We start from the raw sequence: 19371 nt of genomic DNA on the forward strand, positions 1-19371 counted from the left end.
AGAGAATCGGTAGTGCAATTTTTGGAGACCTTACTTAGATAAGGCTAGGCATTGTCTGTGTCAAAGATAGGTTCTTCACTCATTAAAACCTTAACAGATTCGATTCAACTGTGAGACAACAATGCTGTTTGGGATCCTAAGACCCCCTAGAATTGTGCAACACTTTAAAAAATGCCTTATTGTTGTTATTTTTTTTAAATCAGTAAACATCATTCTATTGTGGGAGTTGTTTTTGTTTTGTTTTTTTTTGTATACTTGTTTAGAGTGCACACATAAATGGGGGAAGGGCCAGAGTGAGAGCATCTTTCAAGCAGACTGGGTCAGGAACCTGAGGCAGCTGGATCCCACAACCCAGGAGATCGTGATCTGAGGGAAACCAAGAGTCCCATGCTTAACCAGCTGAGCCACCCAGGAGCGCCTTAGAAAATGTTTTGTGTCCCCTCCCACCCGGAGCAGTGGGTGGGCCAGGTTGTGGACCCAGCACTACTGTTGGCCAACCCTACCGTCACCCAGAGGGCTCATTTGCATATCCATGGGTGCCACCCTTGGTACTACATTTCCCTTTAAAACTGCACATTTCCCTGTTTCCTTGGATCAACTTATGTCTTTTCCAAAAACCCGTTTCACAAATTTTCCTAGCAGGGTGACTGTTGCATAGGAATAGACACCAGTCTTGGAGAACTGCGGTTATGGAAAGAGTCGCAAACATAGCTAAGTATACTCTGGTTTCTCCTCAGATCTGGGTCTCGCCTTTTACTAAAGATTTCCATGCAGAGGAATGTTTGCAAGTTTGCCTTATTTCTGAGCCCAAAGGAAAAGTTTCCAATGTTTCATCTATTAGGTGTGGCATTGCTATAGTTTTTTGTAGATCTCTCTTATTGGACAGATATTAAATTTTTTCAAACGTTTTTCCTATTAAGATGATATATGTGCGGGACACCTGGGTGGCTCAGTCGGTTAAGCATCTGCCTTCGGCTCAGGTCATGATCCCAGGGTCCTGGGATCGAGTCCCACATCGGGCTCCTTGCTCAGCGGGGAGCCTGCTTCTCCCTCTGCCTGCCGCTCCCCCTGCTTATGCTCTCTCTCTCTGACAAATAAATAAATAAAATCTTAAAAATAATGAATACTATAAAATATATATGTGCATTCCTAGATGATGTATTATCCCTGGCATATGTTGCTAGATTCAATTTGCTAGTATTTTGTGTAGAGTTTTTGCAGCTATGTTCATGAGTAAGATTGGTGTGTAATTTCTCTTTTGCATGCTATCATCGATGGATTTTTATATTAAGATTAGGCTAACCTTAAAAAAAGATTAGGCTAACCTTAGAAAATGAGTTGGGGTTTGTATTCTCTTTTTCTAATCTTGAGAAGTTTGTGAATACGAGAATTTTATCTTGAATGTTTGATATAATTCTCTAAAGCTGATTTTATGAAAAAAAATACTGATTCATTTTCTTTAATGGTTAGAGAACTGTTTGTTTTCTCTTTCTTCACAAGTCCATTTTGGTAGGTTATAATTTTAAGCAGTTTTCACCTACATTTGCAAACATTGAAAAAAGTTCATTATATCATCTTTTTTATCATTTTAATGAGTGTAGCATCTTTAGTGATGTCTTTTTAAAATATTCTTCATATTGATTATGTGACTTTTCTCTTTTTGCATCAAATCCCTTTGCCCCCAAGCCCTATGGGGGTAACACACATGGATGCCTGCTTGTGCAATTGTGTGCCCTACAATGAGAAACGCTTATCTCAGAGAACCTGAATGTTACAGTCAGTAAGCATGCCTGCCTTTTGCTCTAAAGGGGGAAATATCTTTATTTTCCAAAGCTGTTTGCTCATCAACATCCTTGAAAGATAGTCTGGGACAAAGAGCAGTTGGTATTTCACTTAAAAGACACACAGAAATGTGACAGACCTATAGAGAATTGTCTCCTAGGATCATTTTTCTTTGACAAGTAGTAATCCTTCAGTAGATATGCTTGCTTTGTTCCTGAACTTAGGGGCAAAGCATTCAGTGTTTCACTATTAAGTATAATGTTAGCTGTAGACTTTTGGTAGATGCTTTTTTAAAATCAAGTGGGGGAAGTTCCTCTCTAGTCCTATTTTCCTGAGGGTTTTTATTATCAATGAGTACTAACTTTGTCAAATGCATTTTCTGCACTGATTGATATAATCATGCGATTTTTCATCTTTAGCCTGGTAATTTGGTAGATTAAACTGATTGTTTTTTTTGGATATTGAACCAGCCTTGCATTCCGGGAATGAACCCCAATTTGTCATGATGTATGATTCTTTTTATATATTGCTGAATCCTAATTGCTAATCTTTTGTTAAGGATTTTTGCATCTATATTGATGAAGGATATTGATCTGTACTTTTCTTATACTGCCACTGTCTGGTTTTGGTATTAGGGTAATACTAGCCTTATAAAATCAATTAGGAATTATTCCCGCCCCTTCAGTTTTCTGGAAATGTAGAATTGTGTTCTATTAATGTCAATTATACCCTGCTGGTTGACGCTGTTGAGTTCTATATACTTGCTGATTTTTCTTTTCTTTTTATTATTATTATTTTTAAAAAATTATTTGAGAGAGAGAGCACAAGCAGGGTAGCTGCAGAGGGAGAGGGAGAAGCAGACTCCCCACTGAGCAGGGAGCCTGACACAGGGCTCAATCCCAGGACCCTGGGATCATGATCTGAGCTGAAGGCAGATGTTTAACCGACTGAGCCACCGAGGTGTCCCTAAACTTAGTTTTTGATAGGTTGAAGTCTCTAAGAGTCATTTCCCAGTCTACTAGTCACTTCTAGTGACTTCTTTGTGTGCACAGCTGTCTTACTCTTTGGGTTGGTCTTTTTTTTGGTTTTGTTTTTATAGATTTATTTATTTGTCAGAGAGAGGGAAAGAGAGCACGAACAGGGGGAGCAGCAGGCAGAGGGAGAAGCAGGCTCCCCGCTGAGCAAGGAGCCCGATGTGGGACTCGATCCCAGGACCCTGGGATCATGACCTGAGCCAAAGGCAGACACTCAACTGTCTGAGCCACCCAGGTGTCCCTGGGTTGGTCTTATATTTGCAAAATTTATTGTAGGAAAAAACTTCAGAGCTAGGATGCAGATACTTTCTTCCAAAGAGCATTTTCCTTTCTTCCTTTCAGCTACCTGGGCACTAACAATTCTGAACCACTTTTGTCTGAGTTCAAGACTTGAGGTTTCCTGGACCACGCAGGTGGTTGTACAGTAGCCAATAGCCAATGATTTGCTCATCAGTCACCGATAACAATGCCTACATAGTGAAACTTCCATAAAAACTCTGAAGTGATAGGTTCAGAGAACTTCTGGATTGGTGAACGCATTGAAGTGTGGGAGGGTGCTGTGCCCGAAGCAGTTCCCCAATCCATACCTTGCCCTACACATCTCTTCCATTTTCCTGTTCCTGATCTGTATCCTTTATACTAAACTGTTAATAGTAAGCAAAATGCTTTCCTGAGTTTTGTGAGTTGTTCTAGCAAATGGTTGAATCTGAAAGGGAAGAAGGGTTGCATGAACGCCCTGGCTTTGTAGCCAAGTTGGACAGAAGTATGAATAACAAGGGGACGTAATACTTATGACTGGCATTTGAAGTAAGGGCAGTCTTGAGGTGCTGAGCCCTTAAGCCTGTGGAGTCTGAGGCTAACTCTGGGTAGTTAGTGTCAGAATTGAATTGAATTGTAGGGTACCCAACTGATGTCTGCGGACAAGTGGACAATTGCTTGGTGTGGAAACCTCCCTCCCCCCATTTGGTATCAGAAGTGTTGTGAGTAAAAACAACTTAACCTCAATCCCTCCAGAAAGGGGATTGATCCAAATTTCCTAGCCTACCAGTATCAGAAAAAAGAGTCTTCTTCACCTGACCATTGTTACTTATTCTTCTAGAAATTAGCTTTCAAGTAGGTCTGTCTGGCCTGTTCTCCCTCTGCCCCCACTCTGGACCACTGAGGAGAAGATGTCCTGTGTCTCTGGCCCTACAGCACTATTTTCTCACCATGGAGTACTGGTGTCATCCAGTAATAGTATCTCCACTACTGTGAACTCCAGTGAACATATCTGAGGCATCTCGGCCCACCCAGAGCCTCAAACCAGTCCATAAATGCTGAAAAGAATTGACTGGATCCTGCATTCCAGCGCCATTCAGGTAATGGCAGCCTAGGACTGTGCTTGGAAACTGCCAGCCTGGTGAGAGATGACCTCAGGAGAGACTCTGCGCTGCCCACTGTGGCCCTCGTCCACCCTGAGCCATGGAACCATTCCTGGCTCTGCCTCTTCACAGGCTGGAGAGCCAGCGCTGCCACAGCGCCATCCTGCCGCCCCCGGTGGCCGCCACCAAGAGCGCTGTGAAGCCAGGGCCTAGTGCTTCCGGGTCAGCCCAGAACCGAGCCACGCGCCATGGATGCTCACTTCATACAAGGCAGATGTATGGAAAAGCGAAGGGACTGCAGCCCTTCCTGCACAGTGGGGGACGAGGGGCAGCTGGCGAAGGGGCCAGTGAAGGGACCCCACGGATCAGCAGAGCACACAGAGTAGTGTCTACAGGAGGCTGCTTGCAGCTCTTGGAAGTTTACTTGCTTAACTACAAACAAACATATGGGGCCTGACCATGAACATGTGCTGGTGATTTATAATCTTGTCAGAAGACTGTCAGTGACAGTCACCAACAGCATCGCGGCCCGTTTACCCAGAGGCAGAGGCTGGGGAGGCAGCCAGCAGCCCCATCCTGTGTCTCATTCGCCACACACTCTACTCTCCTGCCTGGTGCTGAGCGTTGTCAGCTGCCAACACTCCCAGGAGGAGGGGGGCTGACTTCTCCACTCCGGCACTCAGAGTTTCTTTGGCAGGAAGGAGAACCAGTTTGGGCTGGTGAGTCAGTCTAAGGAAAGGTACCAGTAAGGCCTCCCCTACGTTGCCCTTGTCTCAAGTCCTGGGGGCCTCCCATCCACCCAGAGCCATGGAGCACACGGAGACCCTGTCCTGAAGCCAGTCTTGTCTTGGCCTGTTCTTCCCAATCATTTGCTCTCTGGCAGAAGGACTCTTAAGGACATCCCTGCTACCCCTTCTAGTGCTTAGTAGTCTGGGGACAGGCCTTACACGGCAGCCCCTTTTCTCTCTGGATCAACCTGATACAGAAACCGCTGCTTCATTCAGAAACACTTCCCAGGACTGTCCAGCTACTGCTTGCTCCTGGGCTTTCTCTTCCCTCCAGATCTTCCACCATAGCCCTCCCAATCCCAGCGGCCCCCCACTCCAGCCTCCAGTTGCTCAGATGTGGTTCCAATGGAATCACAGAGGGAGAGGGACCAGCACACTGACCCTCCCTGCTTCCCCTGAACATTCTGCCACTTGGGTAAAAATGCAGCCTGGGATGCCTCAGGCCGCTTGGCTGGTGCGTGAAACTCCCAAGTCTTTCTCACTTATTCTCTTATTGTTTGGTTATGAAACTTTCTTCCTTCTTTCTGAATTAGTGGGGTTTTGGATCAGCGTAGTTGGCCGGCCTTCATGCCCAACTCAGCTGCAGCACACCTCGCCTCGCCTTGGTAGTTGGGCTCTTCCCAGGCACAAGCTGGCAGCACCTTAGTGCCAGGACACCTGGGAAAAACACTGCCTGTGCCTAATTCTCCCTGCAGCAAGAAATGGCTCAGAGAGTACTCAAGGTGGAAAGAATAAATGAAAATATTTTTATGAAATTTCCCTGACCACAAATGGTATTCTCTGCCCACATAGGACCAAGTTCTCCAGGAGATAAATGTCTGCTTTTGCCTACTCACTTTACCCTAAATGCTTTTAAGCCTTCATTGCTAATGTATCTGTAACACTTGGAACTCCTCGGAAAAATGGAAGATTTAGTCACTGAGTCATTTTTGATTGAGTTTTAAAATTCACAGCTGTCCATGTTTTCACCCAAAGCGAAAGGGCTAGTCTCCATCCAAATGTCTTCACAGGAACCCCAGCCAGTTACAACTCTTTACCCGCTGTGCTGGTTCCGAAGCATAGCACAACCATTCAGAAAGCAAAGGGCAACAGGGGATTACTGTCTTTGGCAGCTTTGCCCGAAAGGCTGGGTTGCTGACAATGCCCAAATGTCCTAAATTGGATCAGTCACTGATTTATTCACTGGCTCATTCATTTATCTAACAAATTACTTACTGAGCATCTTCTGTGTGCCAGACCCGTGTGCTAGGGCTACGAGGAGGATGAAGATACAATCCCTGTCCTCAGGGATGGCACAGTTTAATGGGGGAGACCAGTAAGGAAACTGGTATGTATGCTGTAGTATTATAAGAGCCAAGGGAACACAAAGAAGTCAGGTTGGTGGGAGGGTATGTTGAGGAACTGGGCAGAGAATCAGGAGAAGGCTCTCTTAGAGAAGGTAACATGGGAGCTGACAAAGCCATGAGGAGAAGGGAGGGACTGGGTTGAAGAATGTGGCAAGCGCATGCCGCCATTGTGGCCTGGCAAGCAGGGAGGTCTGGCTGGGACATGGGGTGTTGGGTCATGGAGTGAGAGCTAAGCCTGAGGAGACAGACTGGCTTCTGAGGACTTTGCATGTGCCGACCACCCTATAGGCCAGGTGTTTTTCTTGTCTTTCATTTCAAAGATTAAAAAAAAATTATTTATTTAGAGAGCACACGCATGCACATGGGTGAGCAGGGGGAGGGGCAGAGGGAGAGGGAGAGAGAGAATCCTAAGCAGACTCTGCACTGAACGTGGAGCCTGACATGGGGTTTGATCCCACGACCCTGAGATCACGACCTGAGCTGAAATCAAGAGTCAGGACACTCAACTAACTGAGCCACCCAGGTGCCCCTCTTGTCTTTCATTTCAGAGGAAACTGACTCAAAAAGGTTGAGTAGCTTGCCCAAGGTCAAACAGTTAAGAAGTAGTAGAAGGACTCCGCCAGACTCCAAAGCTCATATTCTTCCCCTCTAAGCCCTGCTGCCTTGGCTCGGGTGGAGGACCAGGAGGACGCACGGTGTGGGCACCGTGCTAGAGAAATGGAGATTGCTTTAGAGGCAAGAAATAGAGAGACATGAGTTACAGCAGTGGAGACAGAATGAAGAAGAGGGAGATTTAAACAATATTAAGGAGACAGAATTGACTGGTCTTGTTAGAAGTTGGTTTTGGGTGGGAAGCAGGAAGAGATGGCGATGGCCTACATTTCCAGCGCTGGGCGCTTTGCCCGGAGAGTGGGGCCTTGGAGCTAGAATCTCAGGAGTCCGACCGTGAACATGGTCAGTGACCTCCGAGGGCAGATGTTCTCAGAAGGCAAATGGAAACAATGGGATGGAGCTCAGGAGAGCGGGGTGAGCTGGAGGGAGGTCCCTCAACTGCTCTGCCCATCTGCCACACAATGAGAGCAATAATTGGGCTACTTTGTCGGCTCGTTGGAAGACTGACGAGCAGAGAGCCGGAGCAGACACCTCATAAAGGCCGGCCACTTGTGTTTCTGTCATTCTAGGCGGTCCTTAAAACCGTGGGTGTAGAGGTACCACAGACAGAAAGGAAAGAGAAGAGCAGGGGACCTGGGACCGAATCCTGAGAGAAAAAGAAACCTGCACCTAAGGGACTGGTGGAGGGGTGGGAATGTTCAAAGCACTGAGCAGCAGTTTCCAGAAGGAGAGGAGGAAACTAGGGGAGTTCAGGTCAGGGAAGGAAGAGATCAGAGTATTCAGGGAGGAGAGTGTGACCAGGAGGGTTTGAGCCAAGGAGAGGTCACGCCCTGTGAGGCTGAGAAGCAGGTCTACAGGGCCCACGCTTTCATCTAACACACTGGTCCGGTCCTCGTCAGCTACAGGGCCTCGTGCCGACTGGGACAGCAGTAGACCAAGCAGACGCAGAGGGTAGCCCACTGATTCTCATGGAAACTTCAGTGCAGAAGAAGGGATTTCTCCAATTCAAAGAGGAACCACAGAACCCACAGCCTGTCAGCCTGGGAAGAAAGTGCCTTGATCATCTGTCTGATAACTGAAGAAACCCTGAACAAATGACTTGCCCTGGGAATCACAATGAATAGGAGACAGGGTTGTAGCAGCGGGCTTGGTATTCTTTGGACAGATGGAAAGTTAGAAATGGCACTGCACCTGGGAACTGTGGTGATGGCATGCAACCTTCTTCCTCCCTCCCTCCCTCTCCAGATTTATTTATTTATTAGAGGTGGGGGGTAGGGGCTGAGGGAGAGTCTTAAGTCAACTCAGCGCTGAGCACAGGGCTCTCAATTTCACCACCCTGAGATCAGGGCCCTGAGATCACGACCTGAGCCAAAACCAAGAGTCAGCTGCTTAACCGACTGGGCCATCCAAGCGCCCCAGCACACACCTATTTCTAAGGCACCCAGCCTCGAGGAAGTTTGTTTGGAATTCTTTACTCCTAGAGCCTTGGGAAACCCACGTCCCAGTTCTTGGTCTTCACTTCATGCGAGACTGCCACCTACTGGCCACATGTGAGAAGTGCGCTTCAGTAAGCATCCATACACAGAGTTTTGCTTCCTTTTCCAGCCGCTAAGAGTATGGACACATTTGGTAGGTTGCTGTTACAAGGAAGAGACCAGTGTCAGGCATCTTTCTGACCAACTGCATTCTAGCTCTGATTCCTGTACATTTCACCACATCCTATTCAAAGCCCACTGCTGAAACATAAAAAGCATATTACACACACTATTTCTTTTAAAAAAGCCAGTCGATGAAGTAATTAATGTTATGTGCTCTAGTGGTATGTGTACTGTTGAAATAAGAATTACTGTAGTATCTTCCACGGGTGTCTGCTCTTCCAGGCAAGACTCCCCGAATCTAACCAGCCCATGCGGGCGCTGTGCGCTGGCCCTGATGCCTGAACGGGGCACCGACCACGGCCCTGGGCGCACGAGGGGAGACAGTGCCAGGCCAGGGCAGACATAGAGGTCTTGAGGGCCAGGCAAACTGGGCCATTAGAAAGGAGTGTTTCCCAAGGACATTTTATTTTATTTTGTTTATTAAATATTTTATTTATTAAATATTTTATTTATTTATTTGAGAGAGAGAGCAAGAGTTGGTGGGAGGGTCAGAGGGAGAGGGAGAAACAGACTCTCTGCTGAGCAGGGAGCCCAGTGCGGGGCTCAATCCCAGGACCTCGGGATCACAACCTGAGCCAAAGGCAGACTTGTAACCGCTTAACCGCTTACCCAACGGAGCCACCCAGGCCCCCCCACCCTGGACTTTCTATTTAAAAACAAACAAACAACTCTGGGAGACTGGTTAATAAAACTTATGAATAGTGAAACAAGTGTGGCAGTTGAAGTATATCATTCTGAGACAATAACATATCTTTTAAGAATATTCAGCGTATTTTTACGTTAAACTATCCTTTAGTTTTAGAGCCTTGTGACTTGTTCAATGAAGTCACATGGGACGGGTGGCCTCTTACACAGCCGGAAAGGCTGAAACTCCTGCTGATATGGATTAGCTCACAAGAGGAAAGTAAGGGCACAAAGTTCTATGGGGCGAAAGGTATAGTTTTAAAAATGAGATCTTATAGTATTTGCATGACCCCAAGAAGGGCACGAAGCTAAAAAAACATAATTATGTTTTATGGTTATAATAGTATTGTCCATCCTCGGGTTTTTGACTGTTTCTCCAAAGTGGTAAAAATTTTAGAAGTCTTGTTTTCGTAATACTGGAGAGACAGGACAGTGTGCTGGTGAGGATTTGGGTGCAGGGCTCAGACTGCCTGGGTGTGACCCACTTATCGTCTCTGAGACTTTGGGCAGGTTATTCAAGTGCCTCAGTTTCCTCATCTGAAAACTGGGGATGATGATAGTACCTATTTCTCAGAATTGTTCTGAGGACTGTGTGACATGATCGAACAGCTTAAAACAGTGCCCGGCACACAGTCCTCACCAGTCACTGGTGGGGATGCCTAGTTATCGTTACTGGTGTTGTGACCGCTGAGTCAAAGCTCTAGCTGGGCAGGGACTTCATTTCAGGTGTCACCATACACTCAATGCCCAGCCCAGTCCCTGCTTTTTTGAACAAGTAAATGAATGAATGAAAAACGTAAATCATTTAAAAATAAACCAACGAAGGACATTACCAAAAAGGTGAAAAGACAAGGGCGCCTGGGTGGCTCAGTCAGTTAAATGTCTATCTTCAGCTCAGGTCATGATCTCAGGGTCCCTGGATTGAGTTCTGCATCAGGCTCCCTGCTCGGCAGGGAAGCCTGCTTTTCCCTCTCCCTCTGCCCCTCCCTGCTTTTGTGCTTGCTCACTCTCTCTCTCTCTCAAATAAATAAATACAATCTTAAAAAAAATAGTGAAAAGACAACCTACAGAATGGGAGAAACCATTCTAGTATCCAGAATATACAAAGAACTCCTAAAAGTCAACAGCGAAAAGACAAACAACCCAGTTTTTAAAAATGGGCATAGGACTTGAGAAGGTATTTCTCCAAGGAAGAAATATAAATGGCCAACAGGCACTTGAAAAGATGTTCAACATCTTTAGTCATTAAGAAAATGCAAACCAAAACCACAATGAGGTACCACCACTCCGCATGCGCTAGGATGGCTATTAAAAAAAAAAAAAAAAAAGGACAATGACAAGTGTTGGCAAGGATGTGGAGAAATTAGAACCCTCATACGTTGCCGATGGGAATGGAAACTGGTGCAGCTGCTGTGGAAAAGGGACGGACAGTTTCTCAAAAGGCTGAACAGAATTACTCTAGGACCTAGCAATTCCAGTGCCAGGTATATACCTCAGAGAATTGAAAACAGGCACTCAAACAAACACATATACATGCATGTTCATAGCAGCACTATTCACAATAGCCAAGGGGGGACAGCCCAGATGTCCATCAGTGCATGACTGGGTAGACAGATGGTGGGATATACACACAGTGGAATGTTTTTCAGCCATAAGAAAGAATCAAGTACTGATACATGCTTCCACATAGATGAAGCTTGAAAACAGGATGCTGAGTGAAAGGAGCCGGATGGAAAAGGTACCATATTGCACGATTCCATTTCTATGAAATATCCAGGATAGGTAAATCCATGGAGACAGAATACAGATGGGTTGTTTGCAGGGTCTGAGGGGAAGGGACAGGAACAAATACTTCACGGTACACGAGGTGATGAAAATGTTTCAGAGCTGGATAGAGGTTGTGGTCACGCAACACTGTGGCTATACTAAACACCACTGAATCGTTCATTTTAAATTGGTTAATTTTATGTTATGTGAATCTCACCTCAATTTTAAAAATGCCTTTATGAAGAAAAAAGAACTAAACCAAGTCTGATTAATTTCTATCTTTTAAAAAAACAATTATTTATCTATTTATTTTAGAGAAAGAGAGAGAAAGAGCACACAAGTGGGGGGAAGGGTAGACGGAGAGAGAGAGAGAATCCCAAGCAGACTCCCCACTGAGTGGGGAGCCTGATGTGGGGCTCCATTTCATGACCCTGAAATCACAACCTGAGCAGAAATCAAGAGTCAGACGACTCAACTGACTGAGCCACCCAGATGCCCCAAATCTGTGAGTAATTTCTAAATAAATCACACTCTTTAGTATTAGGAATCTATGTAACTTCACAAAACCAAGAACTTTAAGTAAAATTAACAATGACATTCTTGTCCACTGCCGGTCTCTCTCCAGGTCTTTGAGGGGCAGGGGAAGAGATGTCACACATTCAAAGACATGTCCATGTCCATCCTGTCACTTAGGGCCACCGTTTCCCTGAACTAATGTTTCTAGAGGATTCCATTATGTTAGTGCGGTACAGTTTGCTCAGCCATTAACACTGCTGTCGTACTTTGTGGCTGATAAACCCACTTTAAACTTCACTACACAGGGGCGCCTGGGTGGCACAGCGGTTAAGCGTCTGCCTTCAGCTCGGGGCGTGATCCTGGCGTTATGGGATTGAGCCCCACATCAGGCTCCTCCGCTATGAGCCTGCTTCTTCCTCTCCCACTCCCCCCTGCTTGTGTTCCCTCTCTCGCTGGCTGTCTCTATCTCTGTCGAATAAATAAATAAAATCTTAAAAAAAAATAAACTTCACTACACAAAACACAATCGTTTTATTAGCAAGTCAAATTAATCCTAGGTTCTAGATCAATTAGATAAAAATGTTATTCCCCAAGTGACCATTTTTCCAAATTCACAAACTCTTATACCTACATGTTCATTTTCCAGCAATTTTTATGAGATGGTATAGTGTTTTTTGTTTTTTGGTTTTTTTAGATGGTACAGTGGTTTTAAAATATGTCCGCAAAAGTTTTAGTATGTTTCTTCTCAAGGGGTGGAGCCCATCCCCCCCCCGCCCCTAATGAACAGGGTAAACAGAAGCGACAGTGTGCAACTTCTTTTTTTTTTTTTTAATTCCTGTTTCTTTTTCTTTTTTTTTTTAAAGGTTTTATTTATTTATTTGACAGAGATAGAGACAGCCAGCGAGAGAGGGAACACAAGCAGGGGGAGTGGGAGAGGAAGAAGCAAGCTCACAGCAGAGGAGCCTGATGTGGGGCTTGATCCCATAACGCCGGGATCACGCCCTGAGCCGAAGGCAGACGCTTAACCGCTGTGCCACCCAGGCGCCCCGACAGTGTGCAACTTCTGAGATTAGATTATAAGAAGTAGCAGGGTGCCCTCTTTGCACGCTCTCCGATCACTCACTCTGGGAGAAGCCAGCTGCCCTGTTGTGAGGACAGTCAAGCAGCCCAATGGAGAGGCCCACATGGTGAAGACTCGAGGCTTCCTGAAAGCAAGCCGCTCTAACTCACCAGATGTGTGAGTGAGCCACATGGGAAGAAGGTCCTCCAGGCCCCGTCACACCTTCGGGTGACTGTAGCCCCAGCTGACCGCTTGACTGCAGCCTCGTGAGATACCGGAGCCAAAACCACTCAGTTAAGCTGTTCCCAGACTCCTGACCCACAGAAACTGTGTGACATAATAAATGTTGCTTTTTTGGGGCACCTGAAGGCATCTACCTTCAGCTCAGGTCATGATCTCAGGGTCCTGGGATTGGGCTCCCCGCTTCTCCCTCTCCCTCTGTACTCTCTCTCTCAAATAAAGAAATAAAAATCTTTAACAAAATGTTAATTTTTTTAGCCACTAAGTTTTGAGGTAATTTGTTATATAGCAATGGATAATGGATATAGATGGATTGATTTAACAGCTTTTGTAGATTTCTGTAAAGTTTGAATATAACAACTTTTATTTTGTCTTCAAAGCAGCATTTTAAGGAATCTTTGTTGTCTCTGCCCAAGCTCATTAGCTGCTGTGGCAGGGAAGGGGGACCCGGTGGGGGACCCTGCTGAGGTCACCATATGCATGGCTTAGACCACCCATCCTTGAGAAGAGGGGATGGGAAGGGGTGGGACAGAGAAAGGGAGACCAAGGGCTAGAGAAGGGGGCCAACAAAGGGCAGACAGGGGTGAAGGCCCAGGGAACTCTGAAGTTCTGGCTTCTTCCAGCTCTCTTAGGTCCTAGGAATACAACTAATGCTCTGAACTTTACAAATATTTCAAGGACACATGTTGTCAGTAAATTGGTAATTTGGTGAATTGGGCACTCAGCAAACTGGTCATTTGGCTAATTGATTTTTGACAGGCATATATTTGGCAAATTAATTTGTAATGCTTGGTCTGCTTCTAATTAAGTCATACACAGTAAGTTTCATGATCCTAAGGTAATTGATTTGTAAAAGATACCGATATATTTACACACACACATATTTCAAATTCCCAACAGAACTCATTAATTGCTTCTTCTGCAAAACTTTCTATGACTTTGACATTTCTCTCCTCTAGGAAGGGAGGCCAGTGAGTGAGTACTTCTGTGGCTTTACGTTGCTCGTCATGAATAAGTCCCCGCCTGCCACCAATTCCTGGAATAGCAATCCTCCCTGGGAGGAAACTGCCATTTTTCACTTCACAGAAATCATAAATGGAGATAAATTCCAGGCAGGACCACTCTGAAGAAGGCCTCCCTTAATTTCAATTTTGGCTCTTGAATGTTAAATAGGATCATCATTAAAAGAAATTCTAAAATCTTAATTTTAGGGGAAAAAAACCCCTCAGTAATTAGTGGACATCAGTACCCTTTCCCTGGTTATTTCTACTTCAAAGTGAAGAACAGGCAAAGAATGGACAACCAGAGTCCCCTGCACTGAGGACCGGAAAGCCATTCCTTGGCACACAGGTTTCTCTTCTACTCTTTTGGAAGAGAAAAGGTGCCCTGTGGAGCCATACTGCAGCCTGACGGGAAAGGAAAAATCAGTACTAGCCTCTCGTTCCAGCTGTGGCCCCCAGCTGTCTACTCGGTGGGCCCCAGATAATACGGAGCCGAGATAATCCATCTCTGCTGTGTCCTGTTGTAATACTTGACCTACATACTCCGTGGCAGTAAAATAGCGATCGTTTTACGACACTAAATTTGGAGTGGTTTGTTAGAAGCGATAGGGACCAGAGCATCCGCTCCCTGTGCACGCGGCCTTCCCATTGCTTACCTTCCTCCAGGAAACCTTCCTTTTTTCTCCCTCTCCAAGCCCTCTTCCTTGGCCCTAAGAACTCTCAGGAAATAAAAGGTCATTAAATACAGCCTCCCCTTAGCCATCTGGGCTGAAAAAACTAGGTATTTCAAATTCTATTTCCAATATGATGGCTGTCAGCATAAACTAGGATACACAAGATTCACTCGTCTCCATTCATTCATTCAACAGAAATCTAAGAGGCTACTTCTGCCAGTACTACGTAGGCACCAGGGGTACAATGGTAGACGGAGATGATGAACTCTCAGCTTTCACAGAGCTGACTTTCTGGCAGAGCACAGACACTAGACAAGTAAACGAATGAACGAGGTAACTTCTGAAAGAGGTAAGTGCAGCGATGTGGCGCGTTGGAGACAGCCTGAGGGGGCAGTGGAAGGGAGGGGGGACACTTTAGAGGGAGTGGTCAGACGCCTCTCTCTGAGGTGATGTCTGAGCTGAAGTTAGAGAAGTTGTCCATCAGTCCAAGGTCTGGGGGAAGAGCCTTCCAGAAGCTTTGCTGGCCATGGCACATGTGCAGAGTTTAGTGTAGGTGCGAGGGGAAGCTATTTTTGAAATGATCGTTCTGGCTGCAGTGGGAGAGTGGATTACAGGAGGCCGGGATGGAAGCGGGAGTTAGCAGACAGGATGGTGGCTTAGTCGTGGGGGATCACGGTGGACACAGAAAGTGTAAGTAGGGACAGAGCCAGGAGGACTCGGTAAGGGTGGGACGGGTGGGAGGCGAGAGAACGCAGATCGTTTGGTACTAGCCCTGAACTTTCCACTTGAGCAGTTGGGTTGGTGGTGGCACCTTTTACTGAAAATAGGAGACAGGGTAGGATTTGGGAAGAAAATCAAGTGTTCTGTTTTGGCTATAAATTTCAGGTGTCTGGGGAGATTTCGGGGGAAAGATCACTCCAGAGACGCAATCTGGTGGGTAAAGAGATGAGAAGTAGGCTGACCCAAGAGTCAGGTAGAGAAATAGGAGAAAGCAGCAAAGCAAGCATAACAAATAGGGCAGACCCAGCTCGAGGGAGGAAAACTGGAACTCGTATCACAGAAGCCCAGAGAAGAAAGCCAGTTGCTTTGGGCCAATTGGGTCAAAAGCAGCTGAGAGATCAAGTAGGAAGAAAATGGAAAAATGAGGAGCCGGAGGGGAACCTGGGGTCAAGGAGGGGTATGCATTCTTAAAAATTTGGGGCACATATCTTTTAAACCTCTTTTAATCCATAGAGTAAAACCCCCAAGGAGGGGCTCTTTTTTTTTTTTCTAAGATGGGAGATACCGAACTTATTTGCGTGTCAGTGGAGATGACCCTCTAGAGAGATAGCAGCTCTGTTTATGAGAAGGCTTTATGAACGTGCTTCAGAGAATAAGCAGAAGCGGAGGGGCTGGCCTGCAGCAGGAGCAGGGACACTCAGCTGAAATGGGAAAGAGGAAGAGGGCAGAGAACGTGGGTCATAGGCCAGGCAGGCTGGCAGATTCGGAGGTGGGGAGGTGGAGCTCTCAATGAAAAAGAGGTGAAGCCGTCACCTGGCTCCTACACCACTGAGCCCACTGCAAGGGAAAGAGTCACTTTGCCTCCTAAGCCTCTCCACCCCGTTTTCACTGGACTCTCCCTGAGAATCCCATTTTCCCCATAGCCTTCTCGGGGGAACGATCAACTACCCCTCCCAGCGTGGCAGGTGGGGTGCACCCTTCCCCTCCTCCTTCTGAACAAGACACCCCAGTACTTGGCATAGTACTTGGCACACCGCAGATGTTCAATCAGTGTTTGTTTTTTAAAAACAAACCAACTCTGCCCTTTTAAGGTTAGTCCATTCAGCTCCACCACCCACCCCTGGCTTCTCTACCATGACTGTTGCCATCACCCTGGGGGGACTTTACCTTGGTCTTGCAATTTGGTGTCCCCCAACTCAGAGAAATTCCTCTCTGATCCTCTCTGTTCGGCACTGCTGGATCACATCTAAGACCTGTCAGACCTTCCCTCCCCCGCCTTTGGAGGAGTTTCAGTGCGAGCTGGACACGGTGTTCTCTCCCGGAACTTCCACTCTGCCGACCGTGGGGAATAGCTCCCCCTAGTGGACAACCACACATATACACGCTCTATGTTCCCAGTTACACCAAGACCCTTTTGAAGTCCCCGGTGAGAAAGAATAATTCATTCATTCAACAAACATTTCTTGAGCACCTGTTACAAGCCTGGCCTATTTGGAATTATCTTGAGGATCACAGTTTCACTGTTATCACAGGAGCAGGCATCAGACCAAAAAGAAAGTGAGAAAGCTTCATGCTTCTCTGCCTCTGCCAGGGTTCAGGGTGTATGTGCAGAACTCCCTCCCTCTCTCCCTCAACAAACACGCAACAAGGACCTACCCTATGCCAGAGACTGCTCTGAGGCTATAAGGACAGAGGTGGTAAGAGGTGCACTGAAATTGGGGTGCCTGGGTGGCGCAGTCGGTTAAGCGTCTGACTTTTGGTTTCGGCTCAGGTTGTGATCACAAGGTTGTGAGATCGAGTCCCCCCCCCCCCGCCCCCCCCCCCCGCCCCAGGCTCTGCACTCAGCACAGAGTCTGCTTCAGATTCTTTCCCCTCTCTCACCCAGCCCCTCTACTTCTCCCCCTGCTCGCACTCTCTCTTTCAAATAAGTAAATAAAATCTTAAAAAAGAAAAAAAAGAAGTTCTGGAAACCGTGCGATGGATGCATTCTAGGGATGACTGCTCCAGGGCTGGGGGTACCGCAGGGGAGGAGGGTGCAGGGTGTTACAAAGGAAGGAGGGCTGACATCTGGGCAGGGCTGGAAGGCAGGGGAGGGAAGGCCTTGGAGAACAAAGGCATAAGCTAAGAAGTGATGGTGAGTAGGAGTGGTCCTGTGAGCCCATGGAGGTGGTGGCGGGGAGGAGGCCCAGTGCCACTCAGTAATCTTCTCGGGGGGCTTCGTTATATTTCCTAACATGAGTCCACTGCCAGGTCCGATGCAGTGACAGCTCTCTGCTGCTGGGTCTGACCTTTGCTCAGTTCCCTCCACTACCCTACCCCTCACTGGCAACTCCTCCCCAGCTAGGAGACTCTCCTCCAGCTGGGAATTGATTTTAACACAGCATTACTCCTCACCATACAAAGTCCATCTTCCCAAGCACACCTGCAGGGCTCAAACAAATAGAAAAATGGCAATGCTGCTGCAGGAAAAACGGACCGACATTCAATTTCAACACTGCCTCTGAAAACCAATCAATATTTGAAGTCACCCTCTGGACCTTTGCTGGTTTTCCCCAGGATCTCACATGCATACCTGAACCCTGGTACCTGGCTGCTCCTCCTGCCCCTCCCAGACTTCCTGGATCTGGGGCTCCCCCTGCCTGCCATCTTGGACACAGGAGTCCTGATATTCACTGACATCCACACCTTTCCTGCTTAAGGGACCTCTGTGTCCCGGCCCCCTCAGCCCTGCCCATTCCCCTGTCCATATGCCACGTGATTCTCCACACCCAGGCACTTCCCAGTCCTGTCCATTCCCTCTTCCCTGGGCCTCTATATTTGGCTAGATGGGGTCATTCTTACTTTGTTATCTGAACAACCCGAAAGGCCTCCCAACTGGCCTCTAGCCTTGAGTCCCCCTGTGATTCTGACCTACTGTGGATACCACCACCCAGGTAACCTTCCCTCTGCCACTCGCTTGTTCACGGTGCTGCCTCCTGGACAGAGTGCCCACTATCCCATCTGGCATTCAAGGTGCTCCTCGGTCTGGTCCTAGCCTACCTTCCCACGCCTTCCTGGGCTGAGACCTCTACCAAACTTCCACTAAATGATCTACCTGTCATTCCTCAGATACGTCTGTACTTCCAAATGTCTGGGCCTTCATTCATACCATTCCCCTTTCCAGAATGCCCTCCTCTGCTCCTTTCCACTTTCCCAAATCCTTCCCGTTCTCCAAGGCTCAGCTCAAACACCACCTTCTCAGCAAACCCTTCTTTGCTCCCTCTTGTTGAAAACAGAATCTTCCTTCTCTGAAACATTATAGGAACAGGGAAGAAAACAACATCCTATAAACACCTGCCATGGGCTCATGTTAAAAGCGTAGGCTTTGTGGGGGCGCCTGGGTAGCGCAGTTGGTTCAGCATCTGGTTGGTTTTAGCTCAGATCCTGATCTCAGGGCCATGATCTCAGGGTCATGAGATTGAGCCCCGTGTTGGGCTCCATGCTCAGCGTTGTCCACTTTTTCCTTCTCCCTCTGCCCCTCACCCCCACCGTGTGCATGCACGCACTTCCTCTCTCTCAAATGAAGAAAAAAATCTTTTTTTTTTAAAGGATCATTTTAAGGCAACCCTCTCAGGTCCCCTCCCACTTTGGGAGCTTTGTACTGTCCCTCAATAAACTTTGCTTCGCTGCCCACACACAAAATTAAAAAAAAAATTAATTAATTAAAATTAAAAGAGGATCACTTAAAAAAATAAAAGCACATGCTTTGGAGTCAGATCTGGTTTGAGTCTGTTTAGCCGCATAACCTTAGGAAGCATACTTCTGTGCTTCGATGCTTGAGCTTGAAAAACATAAAAATACTTACTCCACTGTTCATTCACTTGAGCATTGGAATACCTAACACATGCCAGGCTCTGTACTCTTGTGGTTCTTTTGAGAATGAATGAAATGATGCCCGGAAAGTAGCTGCTACATAGGACGACTGGATACATGCAAACTTATTAACACTACCGCTGTCTGGTTAGTTTCTTTTTTTTGGAAGATTTTATTTATTTATTTGTCAGAGAGAGCGAGCACAAGCAGAGGGAACAGCAGAGGGAGAGGGAGAAGCAGGCTCCCCTGCTGAGCAAGGAGCCCAATGCAGGGCTC

The 19371-nt window shown here is 46.8% G+C and overlaps 1 protein-coding gene across 1 annotated transcript in view; it reads right to left on the reverse strand.

The window, feature by feature from the left end:
* The window catches only part of ARMH1 (armadillo like helical domain containing 1), a 33324-nt gene that overhangs the window by 2872 nt on the left and 11081 nt on the right, over nucleotides 1–19371 (reverse strand). The gene's annotated exons all lie outside the window — the stretch shown is intronic.

This window comes from Ursus arctos, unplaced genomic scaffold (assembly GCF_023065955.2).
Source record: "Ursus arctos isolate Adak ecotype North America unplaced genomic scaffold, UrsArc2.0 scaffold_12, whole genome shotgun sequence".
Lineage (NCBI taxonomy): Eukaryota > Metazoa > Chordata > Mammalia > Carnivora > Ursidae > Ursus > Ursus arctos.